At 38.1% G+C, this 15,809-nt stretch overlaps 1 protein-coding gene across 4 annotated transcripts in view; it reads right to left on the bottom strand.

Annotated features, from left to right (window-relative positions):
• FGF14 (fibroblast growth factor 14) overlaps positions 1-15,809 on the bottom strand; it is a 604,063-nt gene that overhangs the window by 537,423 nt on the left and 50,831 nt on the right. The window contains exon 1 of one of the 4 annotated variants that reach the window (XM_064585922.1): positions 8,489-8,621. The exons of the other annotated variants lie outside the window; for them this stretch is intronic. The gene's annotated coding sequence lies outside the window, so the exon portion shown is untranslated. Of the gene's footprint in view, positions 1-8,488; positions 8,622-15,809 lie in introns of those variants that run through there. 4 annotated transcript variants of the gene reach the window in all.

Below are 15,809 nucleotides of genomic sequence, written 5' to 3'. Positions count from 1 at the left end.
AAGGCTGTCTGCAACAAAGCATGCAGAAGATGGCCACTCTTCCGAAATAGCAGTGTCACATAGCTCTACTCAGTGAAATAAAACCAAACAGGATGTTCTCTCTTGCCTCTAACATCACCCTGTTGCACAAGGATTCATGATCTATTATAAAGAATTGCCAATCATGGGCGCCTGGGTGGCTCAGTCATTAAGCATCTGCCTTCGGCTCAGGTCATGATCCCAGGGTCCTGGGATCGAGCCCCACATCGGGCTCCCTGCTCCGTGGGAAGCCTGCTTCTCCCTCTCCCACTCTCCCTGCTTGTGTTCCCTCTCTCGCTGTGTCTCTCTCTCTGCCAAATAAATAAATAAAATCTTTAAAAAAAAAAAAAAAGAAGAACTGCCAATCATGACAGATTAAGTTGGGATACAAGAATGCATTTGTATAAGGTTTTTGTGATCAGTCTTAACCTCATGTTTCACATACAGTATTTATAAACCCTACTGGAAATAATTTAGCTTTCTAAAATCTTTTGAATTTCACTTTTTTTGTGCCCTAAAATATGTCTTGCTTTTTAAATTATCCTTGAGATGATCATGTGAAGGATGTCCTAGATTTTTCAAAATAACTCATTATGATAACAAGCAAATTTCTGGGCTCTACAGCCATTTTGGCAATCGAGTTGGTGGCACCCCTCCATCCCCAAGAGAGCACCCATTTTTAACCCACACTGACACCCAAAGCCACCTACATGAAGACATCTAGCACCCTGACTTACTAGAAGCCACAGTGTTAGAGGCATCATCCATCATCACATCTGCTTTTATTTTTATTTCCACACCCCCTTCTACCTAAACCTACTTTCCCATCTCTGCCCATCCAGATGCCATTCCTTCAGGGGCCTTCCTATATCTCACTTCAGAAAAAGTAATTCATGATGACATGTTAACACTTTGTATCTCTCAGTTTATATATCTGCATTTCCAGTTAGGCTCCCTGTTTTGCATAGCCTAATCTCTGAACATACTGCAGAGAAACAGAACAACACCATCATAGATACACTAAAGTACCATAATGTTAGCCTTCTTTTCATTATTCTTTGATAATTTCCATTTTGTTTAATCTTCTCTACTGAAACTCCTATTGATTGGATTTTGAACCTCATGGATTTTCTAAATTACTTGTAGTCGAGGTATCTATATATCTATACATCAATATATCCATATATAACCATAAGGCTTCTCAATAAGACCAATATTTTGCTAAGGGCAAATAATTTTAGTAGACATGCCCCTAAACTTATTCCCACCAAGAAATGAGATGCAGCCAAAAATCTTAATAGAAAAGAGGAAGGTAAAAACCAAGTACCTTATTAAACTCAACACCGAAGAAACAAATAATCCAGTCAAGAAATGGGCAGAAGACATGAACAGACATTTCTCCAGAGAAGACATCCAAATGGCCAACAGACACATGAAAAATGTTCCACATCACTCAGCATCAGGGAAATACAAATCAAAACCACAATGAGATACCACCTCACACCAGTCCGAATGGCTAAAATTAACAAGTCAGGAATGGACAGATGTTGCCAAGGATGTGGAGAAAGGGGAAACCTCTTACACTGTTGGTGGGAACGCAAGCTGGTGCAGCCACTCTGGAAAATGGTATGGAGGTTCCTCAAAAAGTTGAAAACAGAGCTACCCTACAACCCAGCAATTGCGCTACGAGGCATTTACCCAAAGGATACAAACATAGTGATCTGAAGGGGCACATGCACCCCAATTTTTATAGCAGCAATGTCCACAATAGCCAAACTATGGAAAGAGCCCAGATGTCCATTAACAGATGAATGGATAAAGAAGATGTGGGTGTGTGTGTGTGTGTGTGTGTGTGTGTGTGTGTGTGACGGAATATTACTCAGCCATGAAAAAATGAAATCTTACCATTTGCAACAACATGGATGGAACTAAAGGGTATTATGCTAAATGAAGTAAGTCAATCTGAAAAAGACAATTATCATATGGCTTCACTCATATGTGGAATTTAAGAAACAAGACAGAGGATCATAGGGGAAGGGAGGAAAAAATAAAATAAGATGAAATCAGAGCGGGAGATAAACCATAAGAGACTCTTAACTATAAGCAACAAACTGAGGGTGGATGGAAGGGAGGTGGGTTGGGGGATGGGGTAACTGGGTGATGGGCATTAAGGAGGCACGTGATGTAATGAGCACTGGGTGTTATATGTAACTGATGAATCACTGAACTCTACCTTTGAAATTAATAATATACTATATGTTAATTAATTGAATTAAAATAAAAATTTTTTTTAAATCCCACTAAAAACCTACCAAAGGAGGACACCAATGAGAGGCACTCTGATTTCCCCTGCAGAACCTAGAAAAAGCTCAGCAGTTGGAAGCACCAGGTAGAAGGCAAGGAAATTGTATACTGAAGTAAGAAGGTTGAAAACAGGGGGATATTTTAAAAGTCTCTATAAGGAATATTTATTTTCCTGTGTCCCCACCTCTAACCCAACCTATTAAATGATGACCCATCCCTCATTCCTACAGGAGTGTTGAGAAATATTCTATGGAAAAATTTAGTCTGAGAATCTCAGGACTCCTGGGACATCAGGGACAGCAGAAGGTGGGGGTGAGAAAACATTGAGACATCCATGCCTTCCTCCTGCCAGCTCTAGGATGTCAAAAGCCAGGTGTATGCTTCCTTAAAGGGAGACTGGAGGATCCAGCTCTACAGATAATAGGGAAAGATGTACACATAGTGACTTGGTCCCCAGCCAGAATAATGTGGCTGGTCACAGAAAAGCTGAGCAATAAACAAACCCGCCTTTCTCACAGAGTTTCTCATCAGTGTTTAAGCATGAAAAGTAGCAAGCAAGAATTACCAAACATTTGAGAAAAGTCTCCAACCGAAAGAGAATAAAAAAGGGGGTTTAAAAAAAGAAACAAAAATGAAAATTTCAAATAACTGAAAATTGATATCATTGTAGACATAAGACATTGATCCATGAATTAAGAATAAAATGTCATAAAAGAAGACAATAAAAGAACAAAAAAGAGTTCTTTGAAATCAAAAATATGAAAGTAAAGGTTTTTTTAATCAAATAAGGGAATAAAATAAAAACAAGGAAATTGGTCCCAAAAAGGAACAAAAAGACAAAGAAAGGACTTATAAACAAACAAAAAAAGAGAGGAATAATTTAGAAAATCCATGTGGTTAAAATCTAACTAATAGGAGTTTCAGCAAGAAAGACCGAACACCAGTTTATATGAAAATTAACAAAGAAATAATACTTTTAAAAAAACAGTTCTCAGAATTGAATGACATGAGTCTCCAAATTGAAAAGTCCTTGAAAATGTGTAGAAAAATCAATGAGGATCCACATCATACACTTAAAAATTCCAGGAGGTAGAGCGAGAAAGAAGTTTTCATACAAAGAACTAGGAAAATGAGCATTAGATTCTCAACATTAACTTTGGAGGCTAGAAGATGATGGTGTGATGTCTTCAAAATTCTCAAGAAAAAATAATTTTCATCCTAAAAGTCTGAACCTGGTAATTCATGATAGCAAAATTATCAGTCTAGCATGAGGGTAGAATAAAAACATTCTGGGACATGCACTGTCACATTTTTCATTTCTCAAGGAGTCACCAGAGTAAGGGGTGGTATGAGATCCTAGAGATAGAGGGTCCCTATCATAACATTAAAAAAAGATTAAGGAAATTTCCAACATGATAGCATAGTAACATACATTACTCATAGTAAACAAGAATGAAACAAGAATACACCATGTGAAGGATGTTGAGCATTTAGCACAGTCATACTCCATTATACTAGTTTGGTAGAAGACAACTGGAGGGAGAAGTGGAGGTAAATGACACACTGAACAACAAAGCTGTCTACTTGGGTTTGGAAAAAAGTTTAATAAAATTTCACAGGCACTTTGATCAGTTTATTGTAAAAAAACAAAACAAAACCAAAAACAGAGCAATAGTATCTTTAGATCCTGATAAACATGCAAAAATTCAACCAAATTCAGTCATTTGCCATTCTGTCCACTGTGGCATGGCTCTGAATTTCTTTCCCATTTTAATTGTTTTTATTTTCAAATTACCCCTACTTCCACCTTTTTTTTTTTTTTTTTTTGTCATTTTGACAAATCCCTTAGAGGAAGTCATGTAACTTGGAATTGGAAGCAACTGTACTTCATATCAGAAGTTTGTGGGGTTTTTGGTTTTTTTTTTTTTTTTTGAGAGAGAGCAAGAGAAACCAAAGGAGAAAAGCATCACAGTAAATAGTTTTAACCTTGAATCTCCTTCTAGTTACATGTAAGATTATTAGGAATCCTTTGCCCTTACATCCTGGCCTCAGTGCAAACACAAACACACACACACACATACACACACACACACACACTCCAAAGATGAGTGTTAATCAGTCCTAGAAGGCCCACAAAATATGCAAGCCTTTTATCCTGAATTTTTGTTATGCTTCCCAAAATATCTTTCAGCGATGCTCTATTACCTAATGAGTCCTTTTGTCTATTCATCATGTTTCCTGATTCTGAAACAATAGCCCACAGTTAAGATGGTCTTTTATATATGGAAAAGAATATAGTAACACATTCAACAAACCAACCTTAAAATCAATATATGGACCAAGAAGACAGTGATAAAGATGCAAAGTGCCTCTTATTGTAATAGCTAAAGCTCCTGCAAGAAGGTAATCAATTAAATTAGCATGATGAATGTACTATTGTGGGCATTCAGAGTCCTTAATAAAATGACAATCAGATTGACTCAAAAGAGTAAGAGTCCCCGTACCTCTGTAATAGTTTAGTCAATTGAGTATTAATTACCTACTGTGTGCCCAGCCCTGAATTAGATGCTGAGATTTTTTTTTAACGTAAAATATGTGCTATCACCTTGCCTCCTGTAATAGTAGTAAGAAAATTAAATAAGTATCAAGTAGACACAGGAGTAAACTAGAAGAACATTCATGGAAGAGGTGTGGCTGGAACTGCATATACAAGGCAAAATTAAGAAAAGCAAAGGAGAAAGAAGGGTTCCTCGAGCCTGAAGAGAAAGAAGACTGTTTAAAATTGATCAGGGACCATGAAAAGAAACTCGTGCTTCACCAAAGAAAAATATCTAAACATCGAAAAATTTCAACATTATGGAAAAAAAAACCATTGCAAAATATAAAATAAATTTAAAAAAAGGAAAGGAAACTTTGAACCTTATGTTCTGAGCAAATGCCAGGTCTAGCAAACATAATGCTAGTCCTAGATTACTTATTGATTTAAAAACAAAACAAAACAAAACACAAAAAAATAGTAAAATATAAAAACAAATTAATGTTTTATCGACCCTGGGAAAAAGAATTTTCAGCAAAGTACAAAAATTTAAAGCATTCCTTTCTTTAATTTTGTAATTCTTTACTGTGGAATAGCTCAGAATGTCACTTCTGTTTTAAATAACAGAATTGATAACTGAGCAAGGAAATGTAATTTGGATTATAAAATTCTTACTTTAATAAAAATCCCTTAAACAGTGTAAAAAAAAAAAGAAAACTGTCAACCAAAATCATCATTATTAGAGATACCACTTCTCAGTTATGTCCAGACAATAAGTAAATATTGGAAACCACCTGCTGGGGAATATTCTTATTTCCTTTGAATGTGTGTTGATATTCACCCTCAAAGAGTTTGAGCCAAGCTGCACAGAATTAACAAGTCATTGGGAAGGAGAGTGGCAGGTATGTACCACACTTTTAAGGAGCTGAGCTTCAAACAAGGAGAAATGGTATGGCAGAGTCTGGGTCTCTTTGAAGGGGCCAGTGTTAGGATAGCTAGAGGGATAGTAAGGGGGCTGGGTCCCACAGAAGTAGGATGGGAAGTAATCCAAAGAAAAGGTAGATAGCTTTACAGAGAAGGGAATTTTTTTAATAAGAGATTAGAGAAGAGTAAGAGGATAATTCTTTTATTTGTGCAAATAAAAAAAAAGTGTTCCATTATGAGGAGACAAATTTATTTTAGAGATCCTGTGCCATTCCAAATGACACAAAGTAGACAGATGCAAAATATCCATCCATCATCTCTCCGATCCATCCCTTCCTCATTCCGTAAACATCTTATAGTGCAGATTGGGTGTTTAGCACTATCATAAGTTTAAAGGACTCAAACATGTAGAGTTCCTTCCCTTAAAGTGCTCTTGATGTATAATTAAAGGCTGTTCTTTTCCCCTCCCCCAACCAGACCCAAAGCAAGAAGGCTGACAAAGCTGCTATTTGAAATATTTTTATGATTGAAAGGACTACCTTCCTGCAAGGTTACCAAGGCAGGGCATTTTTCAAGAATGTTTCATGTCCTTCTAACCATGAATAAAAGGCGGGAAGCTGACACAAAGCTATGGTATTACTTTTTTTTTTTTACTTGAAATTGCAAAATGATTAAAGCCACCTAGCAACAATAGCTGACCTATTGAGGAAGAATGCCAGTTAGGTACCAGGCAGAGACGGTGTGGGGGTATATTTAGAAAGGACTCCCAGGACTATTTGCATCTGTGTCTGAGGTTGTTTTCTCTCCCTTGTCTGTTACTAACCTATTCGTAGCTCCATGTTGCCACCATGCTGACCCTGCTCAACATGGAGTCCCATAAATCATAGGGAGAAGCAACAGGCCCACTTGCCAACAGAAGTAATAACAGATTCCAAATCTTCACTCACTTGTCAAAGTTTTTTGGTAACTCAAGTAGGAAAACAGTGCTTTTGACACTTTTAAGGCATCCCCTAAAAGTGTATAGCCAGAACTTATAAGGCAGTTTTGTGCTTCAATCTCTTAGTTAATTGAGGCCTAATTATTCATGTGGCACTCTTCTACAAAGGGATATAAAAAATAATGGGAAGCAAGCTATAGTTTAACTCCCAGCTCCAAGCCTGGTACCTCCTAAATAGTCCTGCACTATGGTGCCACTGGAATGGTTTTCAAATACAAAAGGCAGGAGAGGAGTTTGGAAATACTTTGCATGGGGCTCAGTGTTTCTCTGAATTCGACATGAACTCTTAGATAAGTCACTTAAGATTCTGGACTTCAGCTTTCTCAACTTTAAAAATAAATAAATAAAAGGAAGGTGGGCACAAGTAACTCAACACTTTCTGATTCTACCTTATGCCCCAGTGACAGTATCTACTTCAGAACTTGTAAGCCTGCAGACAATGGCAATGACCAGCTCTATAACTATACATAATACCTAACATGCTGACCTATGACTTTGTATCATTGAGATAACTCAGAACAGTAATCCAGTAATCAAGACTAGTGACAGCTCAAGGAACAAAATAATATAGAATCACTCTAAATAGTTAGGAACCTAGCTAAAAATGGTGAGTCCTTTCCCATATTTCATCTTCTGCAAGTCCTAAACCCATCCAAAAACACCAGTGGATGGCAAAATGGGTCAATGGGCACATTCTGGAAGTATGAAAATTAATAAGGGGAAACCTCACTAAAATGGAGTCAGAAGGTTTGGGTAGGGGGAGCCCTCACACCCCACCACTGGTAGTCAACTGCAGGCCCAACAGGAATTGACAGATTTGACCTTACACAGACTTGGTCTTGCACGCGGATACTACTTTACTATCCCAGTAGGAGGAAGAGATGCTTCCCTTATGCTCTCTACCCCTCCCCCCAATAGTTCAGCCAATGAGAAGCCACTATATTTCAAACCCCCAGTTTACTCCAGTAGACTTTTAGCTTACAACAGCCCTCTTAACTTATGCTTTCCTCCCTAAAAAAGTGTATCTCTCCTTTGTTCTCCAGACCCACCTTCCATTTTGCCAGTTTGTTGTCCCAATTACAGTTCTCTTTTATTCCTGAATAAACCCATTTTTGCTGGTAAAATAACTGGCAGTTTTTATTTTTAAGGTTAACAGGAGACACATTTCCATAGGGGAAAAATAAGGTCAAAACTGAAAATTTTGCTGACTATACTGCGTTTCTTAGCCTAAACTATTTTCTTCTTCAGGAATGTAAGTATTTGAGTAAGAATTGAAATTAGAGACCAAAACTACTGCTCTCCAATGTTTTCAACTACATTAAAACAAAATTAGTAAGTATAATAAATAAAAAGTTCAGGAAAACATCCCAAGCTGGAGATCATTTACATTGCAATTGCTGGCAAAACTTCCACGAAGAATACTGATTTTGAGAGTAGGCACGTTCAATTTGTCCTTCAGGTATCAGCGAATCCATTCATAAATCTATTCAACCAAGTATCATGCAGAGATAATAAGAGCTTAGAGTCTAAGGAAGAAGGGTAATTGCACACACAAAAAGGATAGGAGTGACTTGGAAGAACAGTGGTGTAGAGGGAGGCAGTTATGATTGTAAAGGAGGGAGTGGTCAATTCTTCCGGGAGATGGACAGAGACCAACCATCCCAGGCAGACAGGGATGGTTGCATAATAATAAGAAGTAGCCGGGGCACCTGGGTGGCTCAGTTGGTTAAGCGACTGCCTTCGGCTCAGGTCATGGTCCTGGAGTCCTGGGATCGAGTCCTGCTTCGGGCTCCCTGCTCGGCGGGGAGTCTGCTTCTCCCTCTGACCTGCCTCCCTCTCATGCTCTCTGTCTCTCATTCTCTCTCTCTCAAATAAATAAAAAAAAAGAAGAAGAAGAAGAAGTAGCCAATGGCTGAGTTATTTTGGGCACTGGGAGTGGCTCCTTAGAGCTTAAGCATGGATTTTAAGGGCAGTTATTGCAAGACCTTTTAGGGAAGACCTATTCTGCCAAGCTAAGACGTCTAGTTTCCACAACTAAAGGGCTTTAAACAGATGAATCACATAATCAGATTTGCCTTCAGAAAGATAACTGTACCAGCTGCATGGAGAATGGATTGGAGGGGTGTGATTAGAGACAGTCACATGCAAAAGTGGTGGCTTTCAAACTAAATTTAAGTGACCCCTTTCTACAAATTTTATGGGTCAAACCTACTAAACATAGCTCTCATATTCTCATATTGCCTCCTTAGAAGCATTGCAAAATCTAAACATATTTTGAAGGTTAATGTTTTTTAGTATCCTGTTAGACTTCCTTAGCTGGAAAAGCAAAAGCCACTCAAGGCTGACACTAAGATACATTCCTTGAGTGGCTGTTTTGATCACTCTACCCAATTTTTCTCTGACTATACTATTGAATACAATGTAGTTAAGCTTCTGCCAGGAAAAAATTCAAATAACCATATTCTCTGCCTTGTGTTTTTCATACTCTGTCACAGAAAGAATATGGAGTGCTTTTTAAGCTGATTATATAATTCACAGCAAGATCTGTTCCATTCTTAGTTATCAGTAAAATTATTAAGTTAGCAGCTGCAATCCACATTTTTTCTATTTCTACCAGGAAAGAAGGAATGAAATTCATCACTTATAAAATGATCTTCCATGAATAAATTATCCTGTGAGTATAATATTTTTAAACTCCCTCATACCTATTAAAATCTAAATTAATCAAATCACTTGGATGTCAGAATGTTTTAAAAGATAGATATTGTCAAAATGCTATGATTTCTGGTAAAAATTCCTTCAACCTCTTAAGTCTTCTGAATTCAAATAGAACTGCTTCCTTAAAGAACCTGACAAACCCATTAGCCACTGAAATTGCAACACATGTTGCTTCTGGATAAAAAATACTCATGTTTGCCCAGTTGGGCAAAGCACAAATTAGATGTGTAACAACACAAATGATGGCAATAGCTAGAATAGTCTTTTGAAAATTATATTTTCAGAAAATCAAACTGAATTTCTTCTTAAATAGAATATAATCTGTAAGTATTTATTTGGTCATTGGTTTAGATTTACACTCACATCCTCTTTGGTACAGGTTAGCCCACTTTAACAATATTTAAGCACTCTCACTCCACGTTAGGTTCTGGATGTACAGAAAAGTTACGGCACAGAAAGACATCATTGCGACATCAAGTGACTTGCAATGTGAAGTGCTATGACGGCCATGCATGAGCCCTATCTGGAGGCTCAAAGAAGGCTACCTGGAAGAGTTTGATACAGGTGTGAGAATCTTCCAGGTAGAGAAAGGTGTGAAGGGCTCTTTATCTAGATGGACATGCACAGCTATCACACAAAGGCATGGAGCAGCATCAGTGTGGAGAAAAGCACCGGCAGCTTGGTGTTCCTGGAGCCTGAGATGATGTATGTGGAACTGTGGGAGAAGAGGCTATGGAAGTAGTGATAAAATTTTAACACTTGATGTTTCTGGGTGTCAGCATTATCTGGTGATTTTAAATTGTTTTTTTCATCTGAACTTCCTAGTTTTGTTTTGTTTTGTTTTTTTTAAAGATTTTATTTATTTACTTGAGAGACAGAGACACAGCGAGAGAGGGAACACAAGCAGGGGGAGCGAGAGAGGGAGAAGCAGGCTTCCCGCAGAGCAGGGAGCCTGATGCGGGGCTCGATCCCAGGACCCTGGGACCATGACCTGAGCTGAAGGCAGACGCTTAACGACTGAGCCACCCAGGTGCCCTGAACTTCCTAGTTTTTTATAATGATCGTATATTGCTTGTATTATTAAAATGCGTCATGCGAATCACTGAGGCATGGCAGTGATCAGAATTTTAGCATTAGTCAGCAGGGTGACTCAGGTACTAATATCATTAAAGCAGTTCTGATGTGTATTACAGAAGGGCCGTGCTCAAATAGAGGAAGAGAGCACTTCCACGTGTTTTGTGCTGATAACCAGAACACTGTTCAACTGAACATCCAAAGTGGGTAGCTAGGACAGTAGGAGATCGAAAAACCACATCCTATGAAGAAAACCTAAGGAACTGAGCACAGTTAGGGAATAAAAACAAAGAAGAAAACACAGGGGAGAGGTGATCATGGACCGTCAAATGGGAAAGTTTAGAAGCAAAATTCTATTTTTTTTTAAAAGTGTTATTCCAGAGAGCAGACAGAATGAATAGATTCACCAGTCATTAAATATGGAGGTCCTTCTAGACACCAGGCCCTATGACACCAGACACAGTAAACCAAAAAAAAAAAAAAAGACACTGCCCCCAGAGAACTCACAGGTGAGTTATTCATCATATTATTACAAATAGTTACATAAGAACATTGTGCAAAGTGTCCTGAGAGAGAAGTACAGGTACTCCAGGAGCAAAAGGCAGGGTGGCTTGGCCTGGGTGTCATGGAAGATCTCTCTGAGGTGCAGAGGTGGTCATGTGCACGCTGATACCTGCAGGATGACTAGGAGTTGGCTTGGCAAGGAGGGGGCAATCCAAATTGCCCTGGCCATGAAACACACCTGAACGAACGTATTGCAAGATCCAAAGTGACCGAACTGTCAGCTTATGGTGATTCACTGGGGTCAGCTACTTAAATGGAATCTGGTCTAAGAAAATCAGGTGGAGCTAGAGAGGAAATAGTCTACTTTTGACCCAAAATTGGAATGAGACTGAAGGGTAGCAAAATATGCCACCCCAAAATATGCCATTATCTTGAGCAATAGACACCCAAAAAATAGCAAATGCCGGGAGAAGTTTTCTCTAAACTCCTCTTATCTCCTTAAAGACTGATTTTCCAGAAGGAACTTAGTTGTCATAAATCCTCTGTCCTGCAGTTTCACCAACCAGAGAGGACTGACTCTTGCCATGAAAGAGGAGACTAGAAGTCAACACTACACACTGGTAAACTTTGTCACAAACCATTATACCTCCCATCTCTTCTTCTGAGGACACATTCATCTTTCCTAAAAATCATTTAGTGTCTCCTAAGATGCCTACATCTCCCTCACCTTTTCCTATTAAGATGGTATTTAAATCTGAATTCTGGTCTACCTCTGAGAGTTACTCATCTCCCTGTCTCCACATACACTTGAATTATACATGTTAATAAACTGGGTTGTTTTTCTCTTGTTAATCTGTCTGTAATTACAGGGGTCTCAGCTAAGAACTCTGAAGAGTAGAGGGAAAATAATTTTTCTTCTACAGGATCATGGGATTCTGATTTGTCATGGATAGGGAGTTCGTTATCAACATGCAGCAAAGGGAATGGATACATAAAAATATGAACAGTTATGGATCTCCTGAGGGCCAATCTATATTATTTAAAAATACAAAACATTTTAATGACTGAGAAAGGATAGGATACAGTAATATCTCTAAGAATGCAGATAACCCTAAGTAATCTTAACTGGGTAATAAAATGCAATCTGATAGGGACATCTCAAGAGGATGTATGAATGGGCAGGAAATTCACAGATAAGCTTTGATGTGGGCAAGTATAAAATTATACATTTATGCAAAATAATTCAAATGTCCCTCATAGAAAGATGAGTTCCAAGAAATCAGTTATAGCTCAGAAAAGGATCTAAAAGTCAGATATTCCCTAAAAATGTGTTACTACAATCAAAAGAGCATATCATATGCTAAGTGACCCCAGATTTTTGACAACTGTGGCATATGTAAGTAACCTATCCTTAAGGCACAGATGTCTTGAAAGATGGGCAACCTTGGGAGATGGTATGGGATGCAGCATGAGGGAAGCTGAGTCTCATGTGGTTTGAAGCAAAGAAAAAAAATGCCAAAGATTAAATAGAAAGAGCAAATGCAAACAAAGTCGCAAGCCTGAGCATGAAAAAAATTACAGAGGTAATCAAGAAAGATCTAACATGAGATAATGCCAAAGGTAGTTTATTCTAGAAAATTGGTTCTCAAAATATGGTCTCTTCGTGAGGCAACAGCATCATCTGGGAACTTTTAGAAATGCAAAACCTCTCTCAAGTCCTCAGATCTATTGAGTGAGATCTATTGAATCAGAAACTCTGGGGGCCCAAACTCTGTGTTTAATAAGCCCTCCAGGTGATTCTGAAGCACACTCAAATTTGGGAACCCCTACTCTAGAGACCAACAGCCATGAAAATACCATGAAACTCAAGAAGAGCACCCCCAACCCCCAGGTCTGGGTAGTTACCTGGGAAGTTGGGTTTGTAGGTTGCCTCATCAGTCAAAGGGCCTTAGACATTACTTTAGCAAAAAAGTACTTCTTCCTCAGCAATCTCCTCTTCCTACAACCTTAAATACCGGCTTCTATCCCTAATACAATGCTTCCCACAGGCTTTGTCTAGACCAGTGGTTCTCAACTTGGGCCATTTTGCCTCTCAGGGAATGTTTAGCAAAATGAGAGACATTTTTGGTTGTCAAAACTGGTGGAATGGAAGCATCTACTGGGTAAAGGCCACGGATGCTGCTTAACATTATACAACACACAGGACAGTGCCCCCACAATAAAGAGTTATGTAGCCCAAAATGTCAGCAGTCTGCTATTGAGAAACTCTGAGGTAGATCAGTTGTCCCGAGAACAAAACTCACACCAAACATCATCTATTTTCTCCTCCTTTCCTCCAACCCAGATTGGTTTCACTAAAATTTGTGAAATCCTTGTTCCATTGTTAGAGTCAATCCCCCTTTATATTCAAACATCTCCATACCTGCCCTCCATCTACTCATCTTAATTATATACAGCTTTTCTCAGATGATAGAAGCCTCTTAGGGGCAACTTCCATGTCAACATTCATTCTATCACTTAAAAATCCCAGAAGAGAATTGATGTCATGTTATTAGCATTTCATCTCTTCGGACTTAAACATGTTGTATAAACATAGAAAGATAGTTTCCATAATAATGCTACTTGGTAGGGAGTCGTAAAAATCTGACAAAATGCATATCTCTATAGAAACAGATTTTTTTTTTTTTACTTTTTATCAACAGAAACTTCAATGCCAGGAAGCTGAGAGTTGGATTTTTCTGGGAATGGGGTTAAAAACCCTGAATATGTCTGATTCCTTGGTTTTACCTAAATACAGCATACTATGAACCGACAGGTTTGGGTTAAATTCTGAATACTCTACAGGAATTTTCAATGCAACAAACCTATAAAATACCTTAGAAATAGTACTTCCATTAATCATCAGTCCCATAGAAACAAAGTTTACACTGAAGTAAAGAGTAGTATAACATCTGGCCATATTTCATAAGCTAGTTTTCTCCATATGTATAGTCATGGCCACTGCATCTCTCACCATCTTAAACTCAAGGTCATTCCAACCTAACTTGCCTCAGGGACCAATGAATTCTCCCCTTATTAGGGGGGAAATATCAGTGTCAACATCACCTTTATCCTTTTTCAAATGGACTTGCTTTCATGCTGTTCTCCATTCTTCTGCTTCTCCTCCTACAGCCAAATGGCTTCCACTCCTTTCTCATACTTCTCTTCAACCCCTTCTTCCTTCCTACCTCTCTTCCAACTATTGCCCCAGGAAAAATTTTTTTCTCTCTCATTTCTCACTATCTTATTATAATTCTTCAATATGTGAATCAAAAAGAAAGAAAAGAAAGATACGATTTTCGTAAAACATTGTAAAAATACAGTCATAAATATAATAAAATTATACCCAATTTAAAAAATCTGAGTCACTGGACATCCCCAAAATTTCCCTTTAGAATCTTAAAACAAAACAAAGCAAAACAAAAGTCGTATCTTCTTCCTAGTCTTTCTCTAGTTAGACGTGCTTTTTTCTTCTCAAAATTGTATCCAAATCATATTCTTTACACAATTCTACAATGTCTTAAAATCATGTTTAAATAGTGTTTCACTGGAAATCTTCAGAGAATATTTCAGCCAATTAAACAGGGTTTGGGGGATGCATTAGTTAAGGGTAACAAATTACTACAAAATTTGGTGGTTTCACAAGAAACAGACTCTTAACTATAGAGAACAAACTGATGGTTACCAGAGAGGAGGTGGGTGGGGGGATGGGAGAAATAGGTGATGGGGATTAGAGAGTACAACTTATTGTCAGAATTGCTGAATCACTATATTGTACACCTGAAACTCATATAAAACTGTATGTTAACTATACTGGAATTAAAATGAAAAACTTAATAAAATTACTATAAAATTTAGTAGTTTAAAACAACAAACATTTATTATCTGACAGTTTCTATGGGTCAGGAGTCCAGGAGTAGCTTAGCTGGGTGGTTCTGGCCCAGAGTCTCTTGCGAGATTACAGTCAGGTTATCAACCAGCACTGTGGTCTTCTTAAGGCTTGATGGGAACAGAAAGGTCCATTTCCAAGATGGTACACTCACAGGCTATGGACAACAGGCCTCCATTCCCCATCATGTGGGCCTTACCCCAGGCCACCTAAGTGTCCACAGGCATCTGGCCTCCCTCAGTATGAGTAATCCAGGACAAAAGGAGAAAAGGGAGCCAGGTTACCTTTTATAACCTAGTCTCTGAAGTCACATTTAGTCATTTCTGCTTTTGTCCTATTCCTTATAAATCACCACATCCAGCCCACACTGAAGGGAAAGAAATTAGGCTCCAACATTCAAAGGAAGTGTCAAAGAATCTCTGGACATATTTCAAACTACCACAGTGGACAAGGCTTGAATCCAAGTCCCACTTCTGACATTATTTCCCCAAGGGGGAAAAAAAGTGCTATAATCTACTTGCAAGCATATGTTTAAAACATGGCTTTTTTGTAAGGGAAATACACCTCATATTGTGTAACTACGTCTAGGTAGTTGCCAAATACTATAATGTGTTATTGAGACTTCTAAACTTGAAAACTACAAGTTTATAGTTTTCGCCATTACAAAATAATCAATATCTGTATCTATACATACACACGCATGCCCACTTCAATCCAACAATTTAATTTGAAAATTGAAGTAACTATAGAATACCAATAGGGTTCTAGAGAAAATAACAGGATGAGATGACTCACAGATGAAAATG

This window comes from Mirounga angustirostris, unplaced genomic scaffold, assembly GCF_029215605.1.
Source record: "Mirounga angustirostris isolate CCGP_5_RB_7025 unplaced genomic scaffold, mMirAng1.0.hap1 SCAF_3, whole genome shotgun sequence".
Taxonomy (NCBI): Eukaryota; Metazoa; Chordata; class Mammalia; order Carnivora; family Phocidae; genus Mirounga; species Mirounga angustirostris.
This window is presented reverse-complemented; position numbering and strand designations above follow the sequence as displayed.